This window comes from Motacilla alba, chromosome 8 (genome assembly GCF_015832195.1).
Source record: "Motacilla alba alba isolate MOTALB_02 chromosome 8, Motacilla_alba_V1.0_pri, whole genome shotgun sequence".
In the NCBI taxonomy this organism is placed as follows: Eukaryota; Metazoa; Chordata; class Aves; order Passeriformes; family Motacillidae; genus Motacilla; species Motacilla alba.
Window position 1 is genome coordinate 12,882,530 of NC_052023.1, and position 22,844 is coordinate 12,905,373.

At 37.8% G+C, this 22,844-nt stretch overlaps 1 protein-coding gene across 30 annotated transcripts in view; it reads left to right on the forward strand.

Moving 5' to 3' along the window:
- ADGRL2 (adhesion G protein-coupled receptor L2) overlaps window positions 1–22,844 on the forward strand; it is a 388,299-nt gene that overhangs the window by 6,497 nt on the left and 358,958 nt on the right. For 2 of the 30 annotated variants that reach the window (XM_038143890.1, XM_038143893.1), the window contains exon 2: window positions 143–222. The exons of 24 other annotated variants lie outside the window; for them this stretch is intronic. The gene's annotated coding sequence lies outside the window, so the exon portion shown is untranslated. Of the gene's footprint in view, window positions 1–142; window positions 223–20,620; window positions 20,672–20,752; window positions 21,805–22,844 lie in introns of those variants that run through there. 4 more of the 30 variants (XM_038143891.1, XM_038143895.1, XM_038143892.1 and 1 more) reach the window with 2 other exon arrangements.

Below are 22,844 nucleotides of genomic sequence, written 5' to 3' on the forward strand. Positions count from 1 at the left end.
CGACCGTGCCCATTGTGCGTTCATCTGTAGTAATTTCAGTGCAGGCCCAATAGTGATGAGCAGAAAAAAAGCAAAATGAAAGTTAGGGAGTTCTTTTTATCCCAAGACCCGCTACTCTAAAATTTGTTTATTTATTTTTCAGCATTTACAGCAATTCCTAATTATATCCTGAACTAAAAAGATCATCTCCATATGATGCTCATACCATTCCTTCCTAATGAGGTAAACGGCAAAGTGAACCAGACAGCTTTTACAATATTGTGAATTTGACCCAGATTTTGTGTTGTAGAAAATTACTACTATGTATTTTGAGTGAAACATAAATGGAATACTGGGGGACAGTTTGTCAAACCTTAGGTGAAAAGGTGTTTTATCTGACTTTATTCCATTTTGATCATTTCATGAATGCCATAAAAGCTGAATAGCATAATAAAAATTGATATTTATATTGACATTTCAGGATTCTAAATAGAAGCAGAGAAAATCTAAACAGCCCTCAGTATCTCTGCAGCTGTTCGTCCAAAACCATCTGAGTTCTGACTAATTCACTTTTTCTCCCCATATACCCTCAATTGGCACTAATATAAACATCTCTCTCTAAAGCAATTTCTCCCTGGAAGATTATGCACAACTTCATCTTAATTCAGAATTTACATGTGTACTTTGCATATTTTTGCATCAGTATGTGTGTTTTAAATTAGATAAAGGTCACTGTCATTCATAATCAAGAAGAAGGTGCATAAAAGGTCAGGATTCAATAAAAAAACTGATTAGATGTAGAGGTTTGTTCATATGATTCAGTATATCATTGGATAAGTGGAAATCATGAGTCAACAAATTAACCTTGGTATAATGGGTTACTTGCTTCATTAGGATCAGAAATGAGATTCACAGGGTTTTTTTTCCAATATACTCCGTGTTTGTCTCCATAATAAGAAGAAATTCTATGGTGCTAGTAGTTACATAACTGAGTATTTTAATAATTTAATTTGGCTTAAAATGTGACACAAATGACAATTCTAATGTGAAAAAAGGAACTGAGGCACCAAATACATTTGCTACGAATATAAATATCAACAGAATAAAAATTATGCACTGAAAAAATAGAAAAGTTAATTTAAAATAATGGTTTGCTTCATCTAGGCTTTAGCTTGAGCACATAGAAGAATCTGTGATGGGTCAGGCTTTCGAAATCTAGTGTCAGGAGGAGGTCCAGGTGCAAGTGAGCCTGAACTGAGGGCAAGGATAAGCTTGCACTCCACATGTTGATTCTGCCACAAACTTTCCATATGTTCTTGGGTAAATCACCAGCATTGACTGTATGGCCAGTCACATCTGCAAAAAATGAAAAACAGTAACAGGGCTTCTTGTGTCTTCAGACATGGAACAACCAGGAGGGCTGAGATTTTAGGATTTCTGCCACTGCTCTATTTGTTACACCATATTCCTGGTCATAATTCTGCGTCAAACTGGCAGAGCTGGGTATCTGCACTAGAAACCATCGGAGGATTCTACACAAATATTCTCCAGCATAGACAAGAAATATCAGAAGCTCAAGACCTCACAAAAAAATCTGGCCAAGGAAAGACAGCATCAATTATACAAAATCATAATGCTACATTCTCAACTTTGGACTGTATAAACTTGGTGCAATTTGTATGACTCCACCATAAACTTTTGCAAACAGTTTTGTTTTTTGTTTTTTGGTTTTTTTTTGCCATGGGGGTTGGGAGTGTTTTTTTTCCTTTTTGTCTGGAAATTATTGCAACTATTTCAAGCTCTACCATAGCAGAATGGTCTATTAGAAAATCAACATTTCAATTAAAATAGTTATACATGTCAATGTTTCAGACATTGTGTATTTCTGTGAGCTTTCTTCACGTCTGTGTAGAATAAATATCAAGTTACTACTTGTTCATTTTTTTTTCCCTTGGGCAGCATTCTGTACCTATTAAATCCTAAGTATGAAAGAAAATTAGACTTGCCTGTTACCACTATAAACTTACACCCAGTGGTTTTTAAATAACATGTAGGTGATCTCCCTTCTGTAAACATAGAGAATTGGAGTTGCTCGTAATTAAAGCTGCAAGCATCACAATACAAGCTGACACTTTTCTGACATTCATATGCCTCATTCTCTCAAAAAATGCAATGAAAATACACTGAACCATAGAGAACTTTCTCTATTTACAATATTGTTTATATTTTATGCAAGTTTAGTACAGCCATAGCTTTACTCTGTTATTCCATCCTTTGAAAGTCAGCTGTGTATGAGTAGGACATTCAGCTGGGGCTTAGTACGCGAGATTGTGGATCTGTTCCTGATCATTAAAAGGATGAAACAATTCTTTTTAATAACCTGGCTTAGCTTACTGTAACTCCCAACTTCCATTACCTTCTCCATAGGTTTCTAAGCCAGAGGTATTTGACTACTTCCCACCTTACAGAGTTCTGCTGTGGGCAAACTCCTGATGTATGCTGGCTTTGGAGATACCAAGGCACAGAACCAGCATGGAGGTTGTACTTCCATCAGGGGGTACATAAATTACGAGTGCACTCTTGAAGGAAATCCCCACAGCCTCCCAAAACACTGAGCTGCAGCCCAGAGACAAAATAGCCTTGTTCCTTCCGGACAGCACTGAGCTAGAGGATGTGTTTCAGGAATGCCTCTGGTGGGATCTGAGCAGTCATGGGCATTCAAACCACAGGAACAAGCCCATGTTCAAACACATGACATGTATGTTGGGTTCTCAGTGTTGGGTGATTCACATTACAAACTGACTTCTGTTGAATGGCAGTGCTTACTAAGGTAGACATATCCTGGGAAATATTACATAGAAAGCTGGCACTAGACAGAATTCACCAGCTCCACCCCTTATTTCAATATTAGGAGCTCACTATGCATTCAAGTCATCAGTTCTTGATGCTTGCTGCAGACCTAACACAGGAAGAACTTTGGCTGCCTCATCAAACCTAAGAAATCATACAGATGAAGGAACATTCATTCTGTAATGTGACCACGTCCTGTGGCTGTCAGCTGATGAGGAAGATGCTCCTCATAGTGTCCCTCCTCAGTAATTATCTGCTCAGTAACAACTAGAATTGAGATAAATCCCTCAGCTCATCTGAACCTGAGGAAGTGACCTTGAGACACTGGACAGGATGATCTGGCGCATAATTCTTAAAAAGTATAAACAAAGCTAATCCCCGGGACTTTTGTGGCAACAGCTATTCCAGCCAGTTTTGTGTTACATGGTAGGAGGTAACATACAAGCAGGTGAGAGGAGGTGTCTATATGAAATGACTTCTTTGTGTCCTCTTCAGTGTCCTCTCCATGAGGCAGTGTGGCCTCAGCTATTTTGTCATTAGGCTGCTCTGGAAAGAAGGGAAGGTTCTCTTGTTCTTGCAATATCTGGACTATGCTGCAGTATTCCCTGCCCACTCCAGCTTCCTTTAGCTGCACAGATCTACCATATTGTGATTTTCTTAGTCCATTGTTTCTGTGCGGGAATCTCTGTGAAAACAAGTTGTTGAAAATCAAGAATCTCCTAGGTCCAGTGGTACCTTTGGAAAAGTCACCCAGGTGAATTTTTCCAAACTTAATGTTGTAAATTTAAATTTCATGTTTAAGCATCCAAATTAGTGGTCTGATTTTAATGTGTGCTGACACTCACATTTTCAATTGACTTCAAAGGGAGTTGTGAGTTCTCAGAAGTCTAAACCTATGAAAATCAAGCCAGTTAGAGACTCAAACTTGAAAGGTTTCTCCCATACCATTATTGTTATTTGCATTACTTTAGTAGCTTGAAACCCCAGTTATACGACTAAAGTGCTAGGCACTATATTTTATATATTTTTTTTTCTTATTTTGCTATATGTGAAACATGACACACAAGGATGTTGTGATGATTTCTTGTTAATATTTGTATACAGCTTTGAAAAATGAATGCTCTGTAAACACAGATAATAATTATTCATGGATAAAAACCACAGATTATAATTATTCATTCCTTTTTGAAACAAGTTCCATGGATTTTGAACCTGTCCTTAAGAAACAGACCTGATACTTCATGCAGAATATGTAACATAAAATTGAGGGGCCAAATTCATCATTTGCTGTTAAAATATATGCTATACCTGTAGTAGTTTGAACAGTAAACAGAAATTAAATAGTCTCATACTGTGTTCAATTTGAACAGAAATCCACACCATTTAACAACTCCTACATAATCCTCAAAGAAATTAAGTAGGATGATGAACCACAAAGCTTTCCTTAGAAACTTTTGTCTTATCCATACTTCTTTATTTTAGTTAAGCTGATCCTTACTAGAAAATAGTAGACTCTTTGTAACTGGGACCTATGCAAATCTTTCTTTTTTTTTCCCCTGTGGATTCAATAACTAAGCTGCTTGGAACACCTTTGATTTTGACAAAATGTTTTGCTTAAAATAAAGTTTTTGCTCACAAACAATTAAGAAATGTCCCAAAGCCTGTTTTTAGTTTGGAACTTTAAAATATGAGGTGCTCTTTGAATCAGTTTCCATCCTCTGAAAAGCTAATGACTTCAGTAGCAGTGTCCCCACTGACTACAGTGACACAGCGCAGCCGCCGTGTGTGAGCAAATACAGCCATGATCTGAAGTTTTATAAGGCCAAATGCAGTATGAATAATCCACCAGATCCACATAGATGAAAACAGAGTCCCAGCATTTCTCAAGGAAAGGAAAACAGGATTTCTATAACAGAGCTTCTTCTGTTGGTAGTTTGGCCCATGGCTGTGACGTCTCAACACAGGCACATTCCAGTGCCATCAGATCAGGAATGCAGTATTAATACATGCAAAAGTGCACATTGGTAGTTTCTATTTAAACAAGACAGGTGTTTTAAAACAGACCATAACTGATTAATAAGTTTTTTCATGCAGACTTTCATTCAGGCATCAGGAATAAGTGCTCTGTCTGCTTGATAAATATCCAGGCTAAGCACAAATGTTGTTATTTGTCAAATAGTAACTGTTTTAATGGGCAATTCTTCATGATCTTTAACAGCTATAAATTGATCTCCAGAACTCAGATGTCACAGAATAGTCCCTGTATTTCTCAAAGAATCCCCTTAAAGAATCCAACTTACAGGAAAGCATAGTAGCGAAGAAGGAAATGCTTTAATTTACTCCAGGGACAGAGTATATTAGGCATAGTAATGAGGATTTTACAAACAAGCAGCAAGGATATTATTTTTCTACAAAGCAGATAATATAGTAATGAATCTAGACAGTCATTGTATATCTTCCAATACTTAGGATTTTAATAGAAGTAATCATCAGGAATTCTATTTAGACTTTCAGACCTTTACATCTTGAACCATTTAAAACATTGATACATGATTTTAATCTGTATGGTTTAAACTTATTGATTTTTTGCTTGTAAACTGCACACTCTTCAGATAGATCAATTTTCACATTTACCATACCTAATTATTTTCCGCTTCCTTCTGACTTTAAAAGGCAGAGATTATTGGGTGCCCCCTTTGTTTAACTGACAGTTTCATGGCAGCTAACACAAATAATAAAATAAAGCCTGAAGAAGAAATAAGTTGTATTTAATAAAAGCTTTAGCACAAGTGTTTATGTTCTGTGAATACGAAGAGCTGTGGAGGCTTCCTTTATCTTGTAGTATCAGGTAGCAAAATTAACAATATTTTCTATATTTCATACATAAAAAATCCATGTGACTACAAACCTGAGCCTGAGTAGTGGAATGAACTTTGCCCAAAAAGGAAAAGAAAGACATAAGCTCCTGAAAAAGGACCCAGACCCATATCTTCTGGGAGATTGGGGAAAGTCACTCTTTTGGAAGCTGCATAGAGAGATAAATGTGATAACAAAGGCTCACAATTCTAGCAGGTTCCCCTAGAATAGTACTTCAGAAATGTGAGGTGTGAAAGAAAGGCAATCTGTGCCAGATACTGATTAAATTTCAGTCATCTATGCAAAGCAGTCCCTAGTTGCTTGTAAAATGCTCCATGTAATTACAGCAACTACAGTTTTTAAAGCAATTTACACATTAGCCTTTAACTTGGGTTTCGTTTTGTGGGTGCATTTCTTCTTTGGAATCAATATCCTTAAAATATACGTAAATAAGTTATATGACTTCGGAGCCATACAGACTTTAAAAATTCCATCTCTAGTATTTTCTTCACAGATTCTTCTTGGCTTTTGAAAAAGCTTAACTGTAATAAAAGATCACACTCTGGATGTTTAGCTAACGTTGTTCAGTGACCCCAGCTGTAAGTCACAACCATATTTAAAACTGTTAAGGAGCTAGGAATTGATGCAAAATCAAACCAGGATATATTAAAATGCTGCCAGGATAAAATAATATTAAGGGCTAAACTTTGTCCTTTGCTAGTTACACAGGTGCAAATATCAAACTTTGAAAATCCTTTCAAAACTTTGTGCATCCTAATCTTCCAAATCTTCTCCCAGTCTTTGGCCATGGAAGACTTTGCTAATGCATGAACCACTTACATAGTTACAGGATGAACACTGGCCAAGTAAAAAAGGTCTGGCTCATAGCTGTGGTATTCCAATTTTAAATTAATGTGTGAATTTTGGAAGGAAACTAAACTGACTTTTCCATTAAAATTCTACTGGCTAAAACCAGAAGAGTGCAAGGAGTGAATTAAACTCCTCACAGCCAGTAAAACTGTTCCCATCAGAGCTGCACCGCGCAGCTGCAGGTAGCTTTACCCTTTCATTGTTGTTGTTGTTTTATTCTGTTAGTTCAAGGTGTCTTTTGTATCTGCCAAGCACAGAAAAGCTCCCCAGTTCTTCTGCACCTCTTTGTTGCCAAGGCTATTATCCTAACTGGGGCTAATAATATGAAGCACATTTATGTTTGTGTAGGAAAACTAGGGTCACTAGAGATAATCCAGAAAGTTGTTCCTCAAGGGATTATCTAGGATGCTGTTTTCCAAAACTGTCACATATCAGAAAAAGGGCAAAGCACTTGTAACTCTTGTGATTGATCCTCTGTCAAGTCATGATTGCTGTCACCAGCAGGTTACATTCCTTCAGCAAAGCAGTAGACACTGCTGAATTTTAAGCTAAACCAGTTAGGCTTCCAGTGTCATATTCCTTTCCTTATGTCTTTCCATACTTCATTCTCTCACATCAGAAGAGATAAATTTGTAACTGAAAAGAGAATATGACATGGTGTATGTTACAATATCTTAAAATTAGTGCTCCCATCCCAATAATATATTTGGGCTGGAGAAGTCTACATAATTTGGCTTATAGGCCCTGAAATGACACAACTGAAGCACTTAATTTGCTCTAAGGTGAGAGGGTATGGAATGATTCATCTGATAGAAGTTAAATACAGCCTTAGTGTTCTATTAGACAAAACCATAGGTTTACGATTCCTGATTTTGAAATTAAATGCTTGTATATGGCTCTGTCCAAAGATTCTGAAACCACTCTTGTGCCATCAAACATCATTGGTTTGTAAGGTTGTGGTCAAGGATGTAAAGTGCTCTCTATCTTTATCTATCCCCAGAAATTTCTGTGGTTTTATTCCCTGTTTTCTTTCAGTCTTTGAAAGTGTGCAGTGGACACATCCATAGTTCTCAGAATTTTTTTAAAGAATGTTAGAGATTTTATTGATTTTTTCCAGTGAATCCTGACATTTGTAATTTATTTGCATTCATTTACTGTAATTAAATATCTAGTTTTTTTCAAAGGCATTTACTTTCAAATATATCTTTTAGTAAATCACATAGAGAGATCCACCTGCTTTCCTATACACACATAAAGGTGCAAGTAAGATTTTAAATTAAGCATTCCCTTTTTGTTTTTTTTTAAAGTTTTAATTATCAACTCTTGTTTAAAATGGTTGTAGGTTTACTATTTACTTTTCTAAAAGTTTCTCCACCAAGATCCAGTCTTTAAAAAGCTATCTCAGGGAGCCTCATTGGGCCAGACTTTAACTTACCTTGCATAAAAGGTGATGGTCTGCCTGCTTTGACTTAGACTTCACGGGAAAGCATTCCTGAGCAGGCAATGGAAAATGGCTTTTTCCCCAATGGTCTGTCACTTCACTCCACCAGAAGCTGCCATCCTCCAATCTCTGTTTGTGGAGGAGTTTGTGTACTCACTCCTTTGCATTACAGACAAAATGAACTGGGAAAGCTTAATGGACTGTTGAAGGTGAGTATGAGCTAACCCAGCTCATTTTGTCTGAAATGGATTGAGAAGCACTCACATGACCTCCTTCCTCTCTCAGAGCCCCGGGGTAGTTGCTTCCCATGATGGAAAACAGCACCAACCAATTCAGTGAGGTCTTGAAGAAGACTTTTTTCTGTGTCCTGAAAAGCAGGCTCATGACTCACATTACCTTTTCTCCAGCCTTTAGAGAAGGACTTATATCAACTGTAAATGAGGAGTTGACTTTTAGGGGAAGCTAAGCAACCAGCAATGAATTACAAGTAGGCAACACAGGTTTTTTCAAAGCTATGGCCATAGCCTCTATTGGTCATTTCAATTACTGAATGCCTAGGGGCAAAATGTCCAGGCCAAATTTAGCAAAGTCTGTAACAGCAGTAGTAAAATGCTGTCTCTGGAAAATTCTCTCTTCTCTAGATGGTGGTTAATTTTTAAAAATTACTGTCTAGGTGGCTGAGGCTTCTATTATCTTTAGCAAAGAAACTTCTGGAGGTGAAAGGCTCTTTCAAACGGCCCAATTCTGACTCCCAGTTTTTAACCCATCTTCCTCCTTTTAAATAATCTGCAAAAAGCTTAATAACCTAAAATGTCCACACAAATATTCCAAAATATTCTCATGTTCTCCATACACATGAATGTAGCTTCTGTCTCCACTATTTCATACATTAGTAAGGCAACTGATTCATCTCTGCTACTCTTTTGCCCTCTAATATAATGTTTGAATAAGGAATTGTTAAAGTTCTCATTAGGTTTGTTGTGGGGTTTCATAATGAATTCCTTGTCACAAGCTGGAGAGTCTTTTGATTTTTACTTGCATATTCATAGAAGAACTATGTCATAAACAAAGTCTAAATCTGGCATCACTCTCTTGCTAAGCCATTCTAAGACTGTGCTGTATCTTTCTACACTTTACCTCATAAAGAAAACAATGTCAATGCCCAGCATGGAAGGTGAAGAAGATTGCTATTTAAAGGATATTTTTCTGGCACATGAAGTACCATTGGAGGCACATCATAAACAAAAAGAAAGTGCATTGCTTTTCTTCCACAGGCCAAAATTCTGCCTTGGTCTATCCCAAAAGAAAGAACAAAACACTTCTGTGCAAGATTGCTCAGTAAAGTCCAGCTGCTCAGATAAAATGAACCTCTTGCCATATTTACATATGGAGATATATGTAAAAAAAATACACATATTTCAGAGTTCTTTTTTAACCTGTACTCTCCCTCTAACCCAAGTCAGACATGAATCAATGAGATTTATCCTGTCAACATGAAAAGAGAAGCATGTATTGATAGATAATCTACATGAATCCACTGGTCAAGCAGAGGACTCAAGCTTAACTGATACATTTCATTCAATGGCAATATATTTGTTTAGGGAAGCAAAAAAAATCTGTATCTCCTAATGATGTGGAACTGAATTCTTTATCTCCCTTGCTGCTAGCTTGCTTTTAAGGCAGAACTGGACATATCTATGACAGCTAAATAGGTATTTTGTAAATTGTACTTAGATACCTTTAAGGAGAAGTCCAAACCCCATATTGTATAAGCATTGCCAGAAATTTTATCATGCTTGGCTGGAAAAACAACCTGATGCTACATTCTTCTTCCCAATCAGCACAACAGAATTTTTGGTTTTTTGTCTACCCTCAGCTAATAGGCCAGTATTGCAGGCATAATTTTGACTCAGAGATGCTGCTCTTTTAGGGCCTTTTTAGGATACCTACAGAAATGCCAACAATAATATATAAAATCACTGTCACGGGAAATAATTGATAAACTGATCAGTTTCCTATTCTATTTCTTTAATACATTTTCCCCAAGAATAATGATTATATTTATAGAAATATAATAATTTTCCATGCTAAAGCAAAATGGTATCTGACATTAACAAAAGGTCAGGTGTCATACTGTAAACCACAATGAGTATTGCTTTTAAAGATTATTGAATTAAGAGGTACATGTATTTGACAAAGTATAGAATTCCAATCACTGCCATAGTAGCAGTGCCCTTTTACATGCCATGGATTTATTGACATTTCCTAACAGTAAAAATGCAAAGTAATTTGCATGTAATAGGCACTATCAATTTCAAAAATAAAAATGTCTCATTGAGGAACATGTATGAGTTCCTTCTGATTTTGCATGCACACATTTGAACACTCAAATATCTGTGTAACCCATTGTGACTGTGGTTCATAGGGATAAATATATGTTCACTTTTTGAAAGCACTTTTGTGCATCCTCAGTGCAATAATAAACCATACCTTTGCCTTTTCTTGAAACAATAGTGTCACTGCTCTGTAAACGTGACCCAAGACTTTTCAGGGGCGTTAGTTAAAATGAGTGTGAGGACAGCATCAGAGCCTCTCCGTGGTATTTGCCCACACCACTGATCTGTCACAGTTTGGTGTGACTGACGGGCCTTAACTGAAGTCCCAGGTCTTTTAAGGGTCAGAATCATGTTGGAATTATGCCAAAGGCTGTCTAGAGAAAACACCAGAGCTTCAAGAACTGCCAGGGTGTTTCAAGCTGTGAGGGCAAATTAACTAAAAAGGATTTTTAACATTGATAGGTTTGAATAATAATACTTTGCAAATGTAGCACCTTTTATGTGTTCCTGTAGTTAATAATAATAGAAAAGCCATAGAGAATGAGCCTTCTATTCCACAAAGCTGTGCCACGTTACTATAACACTCTTACAAGGATAAACTGTTTATTAATGAAACGAGCTCAGTTTCATTTTAAAAGGATATTATACATTTCAATTCATCTGTATTTTCAAACAACTTTTCTGGTAGTATCAAATGAGTTTCTTATAACAGGAGGTCTTGAGGTTTTTGTTGTTTGTTGTTGCTGTGATGTTTCTTTTAAATTTACAATAGATTTTTGATATTTAGCAACAGAGCCCAAATTTCCAGATTGGCCAGTTCCACATTCAATGATTAAGAGAGAGATTTTAACCTAAATATATGCCTTTTCAATAGTTTCCTCTATGTAGAATGAGGATTCAATGGAAGGTGGTTATCTAACAGCTTTTCATTAGTTGTCATCCACTTGTCATCAGCAAATGTGTCATTCAAGGCACCCTTAGCTCTTCCTTTGTTCCTCCTTTCTGGACCCTTTAAGCTTCTAGTCTCTATCACTTCTTCTGCTACCTACAGGGCTGTTCTCTGCTCTTTTTCCTTTAAACTCACATCAGCTGTTATACCGAGGAAATGAAGTTTTGATTATAAAAGAGCAGTTAAAATTGAAAAAAAAACTGAACTGTAGTGCTTTTCCTAGTCAGGAAGTTGAAAAAATCCTCAAACAATTAAATATAGCCAAACAAAATGCAAAGACAAAATCTGGATACATTGTAGGATCTAACAGTTTGTGTACACTACCTCAAGTTTTGGTGTAAGAATTGCCATGGTGGATAGAATGAAGGCTTGCTTGCGCTGAACAGCAGCACAAAGGTTGTCATATATAATTCAAAGTCAGAACTCACTTTTCAAACACAGATGCATTGGCTATACTGCCAAATCTTGGATCTGGTCTATTAAATCAGCACTTAGGCAAATAAAACAGTCATTTGAGTGATAATTTCAACATACTAATGAGATATTCAGATGTCAGCAACTGAAAAATACACACTGGTCTTTTGAATTTAAGCCAAGACAGGCTTTGAGACTAAGACTTTATAGAAGGATCAAAATAATTTCTGAATTTATCTTATTCTTTCTGGGAGACAGGCAGATGGGATTAAAGTTCTTTATGAAGTCTTCACTAGTTTTAGATATAAAACTTTTCTTTATCATCTTATTAATAATTAGTTGTATTTTGGTTCATATGCAGGTCAAAAAGCATCCTTATTCAGACATCCTCACTTTCACTCTCATTCTATACCTCTATGTCCTCACCATGACACTGTTCCTGTAGAAGTGCCTACATCACTTCTGCTAAAACAAAACTCTATCACTTTTCTTGCCCTATTTCTCTCTCCATCATCAAAACCAAGGTTAGCTGGGCCTAAAGAGATCTGTGTTAGATATGTTTTGGCAGACAGTAAGACCAGCTTTTTTTCATATAAATAGTTTTGTTCATACAGATACCAAGTATTTCATTTTTATTGTTCTTTCTTTTTTAACATATATATCAGTTTCTTAAAAAAATGTTAAGACAATTAAAATATTGCAGATTATATTTATCCTAGAGATTAAAAGCCTCTCTTATGCTTTACTTTCCTTAGAAAATTAACTAGAAAATGTATCTTTAATTATGATTGTGACTTTCAAGAACTAAACCAAAGTGTGACTCAATGCCGTTACTTTTATTAATTTTCAGTAGTATTGATATGCTGTCTGCAAGCATAATAATTGTTCTTACTTGAAGTCCACTCTACTGAAATCCTTCTAAAGAGGCTGGAAAAGTTCTTGTGCTGTGTTTAAGCGCAGGATAGTACAAATAATATAAACCAAAAGAAAGTGAGACAAAATTCACCAATGTAATCAGTAGTATTCCTCGCAAGCCAAAAGCCTTACCATTCACAGGTGCAACAGAGCAAAGAGGTTTTAAGGAGGAATTTGAAGTGGAACAATGATGTGCTATTTAACAGACAAATTAGCTCAGATATTGTTGGGCATGCTCTCTGCGTATTCTGATAATGTAATCTATTTTAGCTTATTTGCTAGCTCCTTGAAATTGCTAGGTATCCATTTACTGGATTAATTAATTAAACATATTTAAATTATGCATTAGTCATGGCTTTAGAAAGTTAGAGTAAATAAAATAGGCTTTATTAAATTTTCCTCTCTCTTATAATTTTCCTATCCCCAGTCTCTAATTTTCATCAATTTCACTTTCTCTTTTTTCCCATTCCTTTTAAGTTTTTGTTAATTTTTTAATAGTGCTAGCTGTTTCACCACTGGAGCAGGTGTCTTTTCTCCAAAGTGACACCAGAACTCATCTGTGGAACAACTGAGAACAGAGTTGTCCCTAGGGACGGAGCACACCCAGTTTTTCCCATGACAAGTTGTCAGGGTTGGAGGCTTAAAAAATTAAAGGGATTTTTTTGTTGTTGTTTTAAGCAAAATATTTTCCACCACTTTTATAGTTTCAGAACATTGTTCTGGCCTTGTACAGGAGACAGGGAAATGTAAATGTCAAACATTCACTTCTGTTTAAAAGGGCTTATTATACCACAACGTGTTGAGATTTTGTTCCCTACCGGCCGGTTCTTTTCACCGTCGTACCCTGTAAGCACTTTCCTTGCACCTGCCTGAGGAGACTAATCCTCTATTAAAACATGTTCAAACTGAGCAAAGGCAGAAATAGCAGCCATTTCACTCAAACAAAATGAATCAAAACCTTGTAAAAAATAAATAAATCAGGATAGCTTTGGAGAAGACGTTTGGCTGTTTGGTCTGTAGCTGAAGCCTTGTTACCTCACTATGTTCCATCTGGAGAGCAGGCTTTGCCCTTAGGGCATGGACCTGTTTTGAAAACAGTGCAAAGAAAACTCCCTCCCATGTAGGTTCTCAGCTGCTTATCAGTGCCACACAGACCTCATCATTCGGGGGCGGGGGGCAACCTTCTGGCACCAGTGCACCAGTGACTGGCCATGCTGTCACTTCATTCTCCAGGATCATGGCTATTTGCTTAGATGGAACAATAGTAATATGGATAATGTGTATTTCTCTCCCAGCCTTGGTGCAGAGTTAGACTCAGGGAGCTGCAGAAGCATTGCAGAGAACGGTCATGTCGCTCACTGGTTCACTGGGGAGAGAGACTGCCTCCATCAGACAACAAAGAACTGCAGTCCAACAGGGCAAGGGATGAGGGAAAGTCTGTTCTGACATGGTAAATCAGCAGGCTGAATCTGTGGGCCTGAACTGCCCTATCCAAGAAGAAAGTCCTGTTGGACAGCCCTCATCAGTGCAAAGTACAGAACTGATCACATTGCAGTCCTCACGAGATAACTATATTTAAAAAAAAAAAAACTAAGAACACAATAACAGCAACAGATACCCCTCGCCCCCCAAAAAGATCATTGCAACTGCTGCTCATAAAGCCAGGTAGTTAATTTATGGTACAAAGTCACATTTTTCTACAGCCAAACCCATCTCTTCTGATAAAACTGGTATTGAGATCAAGGATAAACAGTGAACTCTTCAATTTGCAGACAGATTATATGAACAAATGTGTTCATGCTAGTTGCAATGAAATTTCAACTCTTTTCAAGTCCTAAGCATTTTGTATCTTTTTAAATTGGGTCAATGAAATGGATCAGGTTGACATACGATGACAGTAAATAATTTATAACAAAAAAGTCACTTTAAAACGCAATACTCACCATGTTCTCTCTGTTTTGTGCAACTCTTTAATAATTTTTTTCAAACATTACCTTTTGTGACACAGCTTTTGCTGTATGTTTCCTAAGAATTTAAAAATTCCTCTGTCTTACGGACAAAACCACTCACTGAAATTTTCCCTACAAGAAAGGGAAAAAAGCTCTGTGCTGTTGCTGAGAGACATGCCATACAACCTTACATCTAGACAAAAGAGAGTTGGATTGATGTCGGGTTTTTTTCTGGAGGGCCAGGTGTGTCTAGATACTTCTCAGAGAAGTTGTATGGAAGATTAATTTAGAGTTATACACAGCAAAAGCAGGCATAAGTAAATCTGCAGACAACACCCCTTAGCTTTCAGAAGCTCAAAAGGTACATGATTTTATTTTAGTCCCAAGGATTTTGATAGATATGATTTGGTATCTGCTGAAAAGATTTCTTTCCTAATGCCAGCAGAACACAATTAATTATAGCATGTTTCTGAATTAAGATTACATGGAGCACATCAGCAAGTGATTGTGATTTTGATTACAGATTCCCACAAATTATTAAAAATAGTAAGAACTCCTCTACAAGCGCTTCACGAGTTTCACATAGACAAAGAAATTGTACACCACTGGTCATTCACAGCCTGCAGCAGAAGCCTCTTAGTATGGCAGGATGTCAGGTTTCTGCCCATTCTGTTATCAAGTGTTTGGGCAACTCAGCTAGCTTCTGATCGACACAAAAATCATACTCTGGAAAGGGAAAAGGCAAAAAACTAGAGAAATTCAACAGACTGTTAAATCATAAGTCCTGCTGAGGTACAGCTTATGGACCAATTTGGGTTAATGGTTGTTCTTCAAGACAAATTCTACCCTCTAGAGACACCCTGAGATTTCCAGCCCGTGCAATACTCTAATTCAATCTTTGAAGCAACATGCCAGTAGGAGAAAACATTACATATGTGAAATAGTGGAAGTTTATAAGATCCTGGGGAAAATGCATTAATAACACTGCTGAATTATTATTGGAGGTTTGGGGTTTGTTTGTTTGTTTTTGGGGTTTTTTGCAGGGGGAGGTTACAGAGGGTGTAGACAAAATTAAAGATTTCTTTGAAACGTCACACTATACAAAATAAATGGAATCCCTAAATATTTTACTTTCCAGATTATACCAAGGATATCTGGGTACAGCAGTTGAAACAGCTTTAAAAATTTACTTTTTCTTAGAATTTTGATAATAAATTTCTATGTCTCATTTCTAAATTATTAGCAATGATTTTTAAAAATGACCCTTTAAATACTATACTATTATTCCTAAAGCTGCAAGGTACACATAATCTGAACACAGTAAGACATAACCATAGTGATTTGTGATGAAACTCCACTGATTTTGGTGGACCTAGCCCTGATGTGATTAAACATGACATTTTATTGTTCTAGTCATCTTATGCAGCAGCTTTCTTACACTTATAAATCAATATGGTTTCATAAATTCTTCTTGCCCTCACTACTGCTTTTGAATTACTTTAATAACAGTTGTAAATAAGCAAAGCTCATATGATTGTCCAATTACCTACTTATTAGCTTTAGATTGTACCACTTATGGGGAGATACAGATTTCAGGGGACCTGTATCTGATGTAAACATGTGGCTCATGTTAACATTAATGAGAAACTTAGCACTTCTCATTTAAACATCTTGGCTGTAATAAAAATAAACTAAAGACATTTTTACTCTTTACTCAAAAAAAGACATGGGACAGAAATATGCATTCTCATGCCTGGTCATTGAAGGAATATGTAGGTTATGAGCTACATGGTGAGAAAAGTCACAGATTCTTTTCAATCCATTCAGTTTTGAAGGTCTGAAAATCACAAATGTCCTACTGTAGCCAATTTGAGAGACTACAGGGATACAAAAGAATTGTGCTGATACTGTCTTCAGGGATAAATGCAAAGCTCATTCTCAGCCAGGTGATCTGTTCATCTAATACAGTCCTTTGTTCTACACTGTAAATGTACAGCCTTTCTCAGCCTCCCTCCTCCAGCCCAGATTTCCCCTTTATGCTCCCCTGAAATCCTGGTCTTTGACTCATATCTCTCAAAGTCTGTTTGGCTGAGGAATATCCTCACTTCCTGCTGTTCAATACCCTGAGCAGGGCCCTAATTTGCTGCCTGAGTTAACTTCATCCAAGCCATTGGGCGCTTGTAAATCCCATCACAGGGACTTCATGATATTCTTAGTTCTATTTTATTCTGAAAACTCCACTGCCCAAGGTTATCATATTATGGGAGTTTCATTTCTCTGTGAAAACACAAACCCCAAAAGCTGAAAACATGAGAAATAAATAATAATCCAAATTATGGTTGTTGAAGGGGTTTTAATCTCTTTATTTGTGAGACACGCTCTTGATTTTGCTAGGAGCATAAATCATGATTGTTAAACACTTAGCTATTCTATACCACTCAGCTAGGAAAAATATTATTTCAAGAAAATGAATTTCATAGTATTTTATCTTAACCCATTATTCCTTGTATTTCAAAGAAAAATGTCAGTGCTCCCCATGCTATTAATGTCTACAATTTTCTGTTTGGTTGTTCTAATACCCTAAGTGTGGTACTATTGAGGCCAACTCATAAATTGAAGCGCGACTCATAAACTCTGCCTATCAAATGACATGTAATGCTTTGTAGTGCCTAAAAACTGTTATGGAGGTTTAACTGACAAATCTAAGGATAGAATTCATCTCTAAGAAAACACACAGAATGACAAGAATGTTTAAAATTATCTCATAACAAATGCCAAAAGAGGAGAGGAAGAGGGTAGTATTTTTCCTTTAACTGAATTTCTTTGCTCTACTCCATAGCTAGTGTTTGTTACTTTGATAAAAATGCTTAAGAAATTAGAATAGATTTTGAAATTAAGATCCAGCCAAGCTTCTCTGGAGTAATACTCAGATATAGTAAACAATTACATTACATAAACCAACCATCTGAGCAAAAATGATAATTAAAGTAATGCATTGGTGTGCTTCATTGATTTATGAATTTGCTTAATGATTCCTGTTAGAGCAGAAGAAGCCATTATGCATTCACTGATTTTAAGAGACAGTATATAGTTGTGTGACCTTTCACTAAAGAAGAAACGAAATATTACTGAGCAATTAAAAAAATTGTAAAAGAAGTGTTGGTATGAAAAACTTTTTACAACAATTTGAAAATAACATCCCAAACCCATTAATTTTGTTCATGAATAAAGCCGTTCCCATTTTTCACACTAATATTCAGAAAAGAGTAGAGGAATTTGCCTAGTCCATGCTTCCATGTTGGATCCTGTCTGAAAAAAAATAAAATTAAAGAATCCAAGGCTAAATTTACCTGCCTTCAATTCAGAGTCAACCCAACCAAGTACCCCAGGTTCCTGGCTGAAAGATAGTGGCCCACACTCCCCACTCAATTACTGTTATGCATTGGTAATTGGTGTGCTCGTACAGAATCAGAGTTCCACTGTGTGAATTGGGGTTAACACAGACACTGAAATACATACACTGAATATCTCTGACCCAAAGCACTCGTGATCCAGACAGACAGTTGGGGAAAACCTGAGCATACAAATGAAAGCATACAAATAATATCCTCCTGCTGAAATCCAGGGAGATTTTACTCTCTGTTTCAAGTTAATTCTCAGTGATACTGAAAATCTCACCCACAAAGACCAAGCAAATGCATTATCTTGCTGTTATGGAGATAGGGAACTAAAGCAGAAAAAGATGAAGTATTATCATCCAAGTCTGTGCAGGAATTTTGTGGCAAAATTGAGTCTTAACAACAGGATAGTAGATTTCTTCACCGGGTCAATTTCTGTCCTGTCCCCAGAAGTTTTGTGAAGAGGGTCTTTTGCCACCCCTAATGGACATCCATTAGTGCTAGTGAAATCCACACCAGGTACTAAAAGTAAATAGTATTGAATGCCTTCAAACCTTGACTCAGCAGGAGGCATCCTGAAAGTAAGGAAGGAGGAGTCTTTTAAATTAGCTGTTGTAAAACAAATGGAAGGGTCCAGGGGGTGCATTTGACATTTATCTGTGTATTTCCTTGCTTTTGTTGTTTTCTGTCATTGTCCTATCATTCCATTCCCCTTGATTTTTGTGTAAACTTCCTTGTTTGTTTGCTTTTCTGATAACTTGTAGAGTAAACTTCTCCTTCACAGGAGAAAATGCAGTTGGGAGAATAAGGCAGGGGGAGGTTTTCTGGCTGAAATAGTTTCAACATGGCATCAGCATAGTTGCTTGTGACTTTGAGCACTGTGAAACATTTGCTTGTCGTGCTTTCTTTCCTTGCTTTTCACAGCCCTTTTCAATCTCCCAAGCAGCTGATGGAAAGAGAGAGAATCCCCTACAACACTAAACACATTTTGTTATTTACTGTTAAATCTCTATTTTCACACACAGAAGAGATTGCACATGTCAATATATCTTTTTAATTGTATGTGGGACTTGTCACATCAGGTTGTAAGCCCCTTGAAGTCCCAGAGCCCATTTTGAACTGGGTTGACACTTCAAAGTAAAAAGGGAACAAGTATGGAAAGCTCTTTGAATCACAAAGAGCCAAATGAAAACTCTCTATCAGGCTTCCATCCCCAATTATGCTTTTCTCTGTGTATTTTGTCTGCCAAAATCCGTAAATGACCTTCAGAATGGTGACATGATGATCTAGAGACCAGCTCTTCATCCCTTGTAACCATTTCAGCAGCTCAGCTCATTCAGGCAGTTTGACTTTCTTGTAGGAATACAGAGGTGGATGAGAAACTCTGAATTTGCAGAGGGACAGACCTTCAGCCCTAAATGTGGACTTTGTCCTAGTGATACCTTTTTGTCATCTGCTGAGACAGCCATTCACATTCAGTAGGTGAGAAAGAGAAGGGTTTACAGATAAAAGCATGGGATGGTCCTGCTATAATTGCTTGAAATCTTTTCATTTCATGTTGTAGTAAATATTATTTTTACTCTAACAGAGACCCATAATTTCAAAATTCTTGAAAGAATAAAAGAATGTAAGAAAAGGGATATTTTGATTTACATTCTTTCAGGCCTGGATACAATGACCATTTGAACTCTTTACAATACTACTAATAAAAAAGTCCTCTGATACCATAAACTGCTGAAGTATTTCAGAGATATGTAATAGAGCAAGAAAAAAGTACACCAATATGAGGAGGAACTGTGAGAAGAAAAAAGTAAGAAGAGATCCTTTTGCTCCATGAACATCCAGCCTTCCCTGCAGAACCACAGTGGCTGGGGGCAGCCAGCACTCTCCCCCCTGCTCCACGAAATTACCTGCAGGGACAAGAGCCAGCTGCTTCCCTAGCCCTTTGGTTACCAACTCTCAATGTGAAAAACAAGAGTTCAAGCAACAGAAGACACTTTTTGTTCTTATCTTAGACACAGTGCAGGAGCTAAGGCCCAATGCACTCCTAAAAGGCTACTTAAGTCCAGAAGTGCTATGTTAAACTTGTCTCTCTTTCTACTACACATAGTTAAAACCAAGATGGATATTATTTCAGGATTCAAAATATTTGGATGTAAACTCTTGCTGTAGCCCCTATGAGTTTTCACATAGCTCATTGTCTGCCTTCGGAACATACTCAGGTAATGTGGATTTTACCTGACTCTTGCACATGCTTATCTTTATTCACTGTAGGGAGGCTCACTGATGTTAGGAGGGTTTTTTCACTATGGATTTACCGTGTATCAGATTAAATACTCTTGTAATTTGTTGATGGATCACTGAGCAAGCAGCACCAGCTTTTAAGTTTATCATCATTACTGGCAGTAACTGGCTAACCTTTAGCAGTGCTGGTAGAGACCACAGTCAGAGAGCCCGTCTTAAATCTAGCAGTTAAAAAATTGATTGAGATTCCACTTTAAAGAGCAGTTTGCAAGCAGAGTTTTGAGTGAAAGCAAAGTATCAGTGTGAGTCTGAAACTTATTCAAGCTGTCAATCTCGATGTCTTGTGTCTGTTAGCATGCCCAGCTTTGGTGTTATTGTTTGTTTGCATGTTACCAAAATGTAGGTCTACATTTTTCCAGCACACACAGACTTCGGCTGACTGACTCCCATGAATCAGATGCAATGGAGTGGTAAGTGGCATTTAACTTCCATCTAGCAAAGCTTGAAGCACAGGCTGGTGCAGCTGGCCCTGCACATGCCTCCCCTCACCTCTTCATGTAGCAGATGTTTCTGTATCACCGTTACTGAAGTGCAGGTTATGCTGTTGCTACATAATGCCTCCCTTGAAGCTGTCATTTTACCCCAAAGTTCAGCAGCTTAGGCTCATGCAGTCGCACTTGTTTGTGTCAGGAGCCTGCCTGGGCTCTGCAGCCAACCTGCTGCCCCAAAGCCAGCAGAGACATTCAGCCCCATTCCAAAGGTGTGAACACCCATCCCTTCGCCCATCCAATTGTTTGTAAAGACATTGGCACACCTCTTCCCTATCAGTAAGCTACTTAAATGCAGAAAAACACATTTAAAGCCTAGGTAGGCTTGCCAAAGCAGTAAAAATGACTTAATTTTAATGTTTGACATTTTACTAGCCAGCAGCCTCACCTAATGAGGAGCAGCATAAGCAGCTTCAGAGATAGAGGCATCTCCTAAATGTCTGGGCCAGTAAATGAAAACAAAGTTTAGAGTACATGATGTAAAATATGAAGTCTAGGAACAGTGAACCAAAACAGAAAAAAATAAAAAAATCGAACCCATTAAATAACAAAAACATGCAGCATAGTGAAGAAGGAAAGAGATGAGGGAAAGAGATTTGGGAGATTACTGCACAAGAAATGTTGATGTCTTTCTCTGTGTGGCTGCATTAGAAGAGGCAAATATGAAGGATAAACCAACCCTAGAGACAATAAAGCAAAACAACACAGAGAACCTGAGCTGTATTAACCACAATCCAGTTTAGTATAAATTTGTCAGGGAGAGCAAGAGGCTTTAAGGTAAGATTATGACTTTAGGGAAGAGGCATATTATAAACAGCATCTGCCAGAGGCAGCCACAGAAAGCATTTTACGAGAGGTTCCGCTGAAAAATGCCTCTTCCTTCCCTTGCCTCAATGCCATAGGAGGAGTCGGGAGTGGGCAGCGATCGGGAGCGCCGAGGAGGAGCTGGGCTCCAGCTGCCTTGGGGGTGCAGCCTGTGTGCCACAGAGGCACGGCAAAAAGGAATGCTCGCCCCTGTGCTTGGGCCTGGTGCTCGGCTGTTTCCATGGCGATCAGTGAGTTTGTGCCGTGTTCTCTATCCCTGTTCCTTTGGGTGTAATGTCCGAGCCCCAGGCTGGGAAGGAGTTTGAAGGAGTGCGAGCTGGAGTGACTCGAGGCTGCAAAATGGCTGCGCTGGGCCGGGGGCGAGGCAGCGTGCCTCGGGAGGGATCGAGGGTGGCTGTCACTGCCGGGCAATGTGCGTGGTTTAACAACAAACCTGATGGTTTGGATGTGCAAAACCTCCTGAAAGGTGCTGGAGGAGGTACTGAAGGTGGCTCTGCAACAGGCTTTGTCTGCTTCCTTCTTGTCCTGTGACAGAGCTAATTTGCGTCAAGGACAGCGCTTTTTTCCCCCCTCCAGATTTTTTTCTCTGACTGAAATTTAAATTTAGGGACTTGCTTTGATTAGATTTATTTTCCCTTCCTCTGTCATTCACTTGGCTAAAATCAGATGTGTTCCTCCCTTTCCTCATGTCGCAGTTTTCCCTCTTTCTAGAGGCTCTGCCCGAGGCTGGCATTCCCCCCGGCAGGCTGAGCCGCGCCGCCGAAGGTGCTGTTTAGTGTCGGGGCTCACTCTTCCCTTGAAAGGGAAAAAACCCAAAGGAAATATCAATTTTTGGAAAGCTGAGGGAAAAATAAGAGGAGACAGGCGTAAAAAGTATTTGTAAAGTTTGACCCTCATTGTTTAAGATGGAAATGTAGTACTGGTAACTTAAAAAACAGAAGATGGATAGATAATTAGCGCACATCTTTCCTAGCAGTGACAATTGCCCTTCGAGAAGCTCAAGACTTTTGTTATTAAGGAAGGGAAGAGAGCCCAACAGCAGCATTTAGCACATGTCTGTTATGTAGTTTTTCTTCTGTGGTACTGCACTCTATCATCTGATTGTGCAATCCTCCCAGGAATAAGTGGAATTCTTGCATCACTAATTTCACCTGAACACTGTATTCTCTTTATGGTGTGTATTAACACTCTAAACAAATAATAAGAGTAAAATTTTTGCCAGAGCATTTGATTAGTTGTGATGAATTTTGAGCAGCTTTGGAAATCTTGA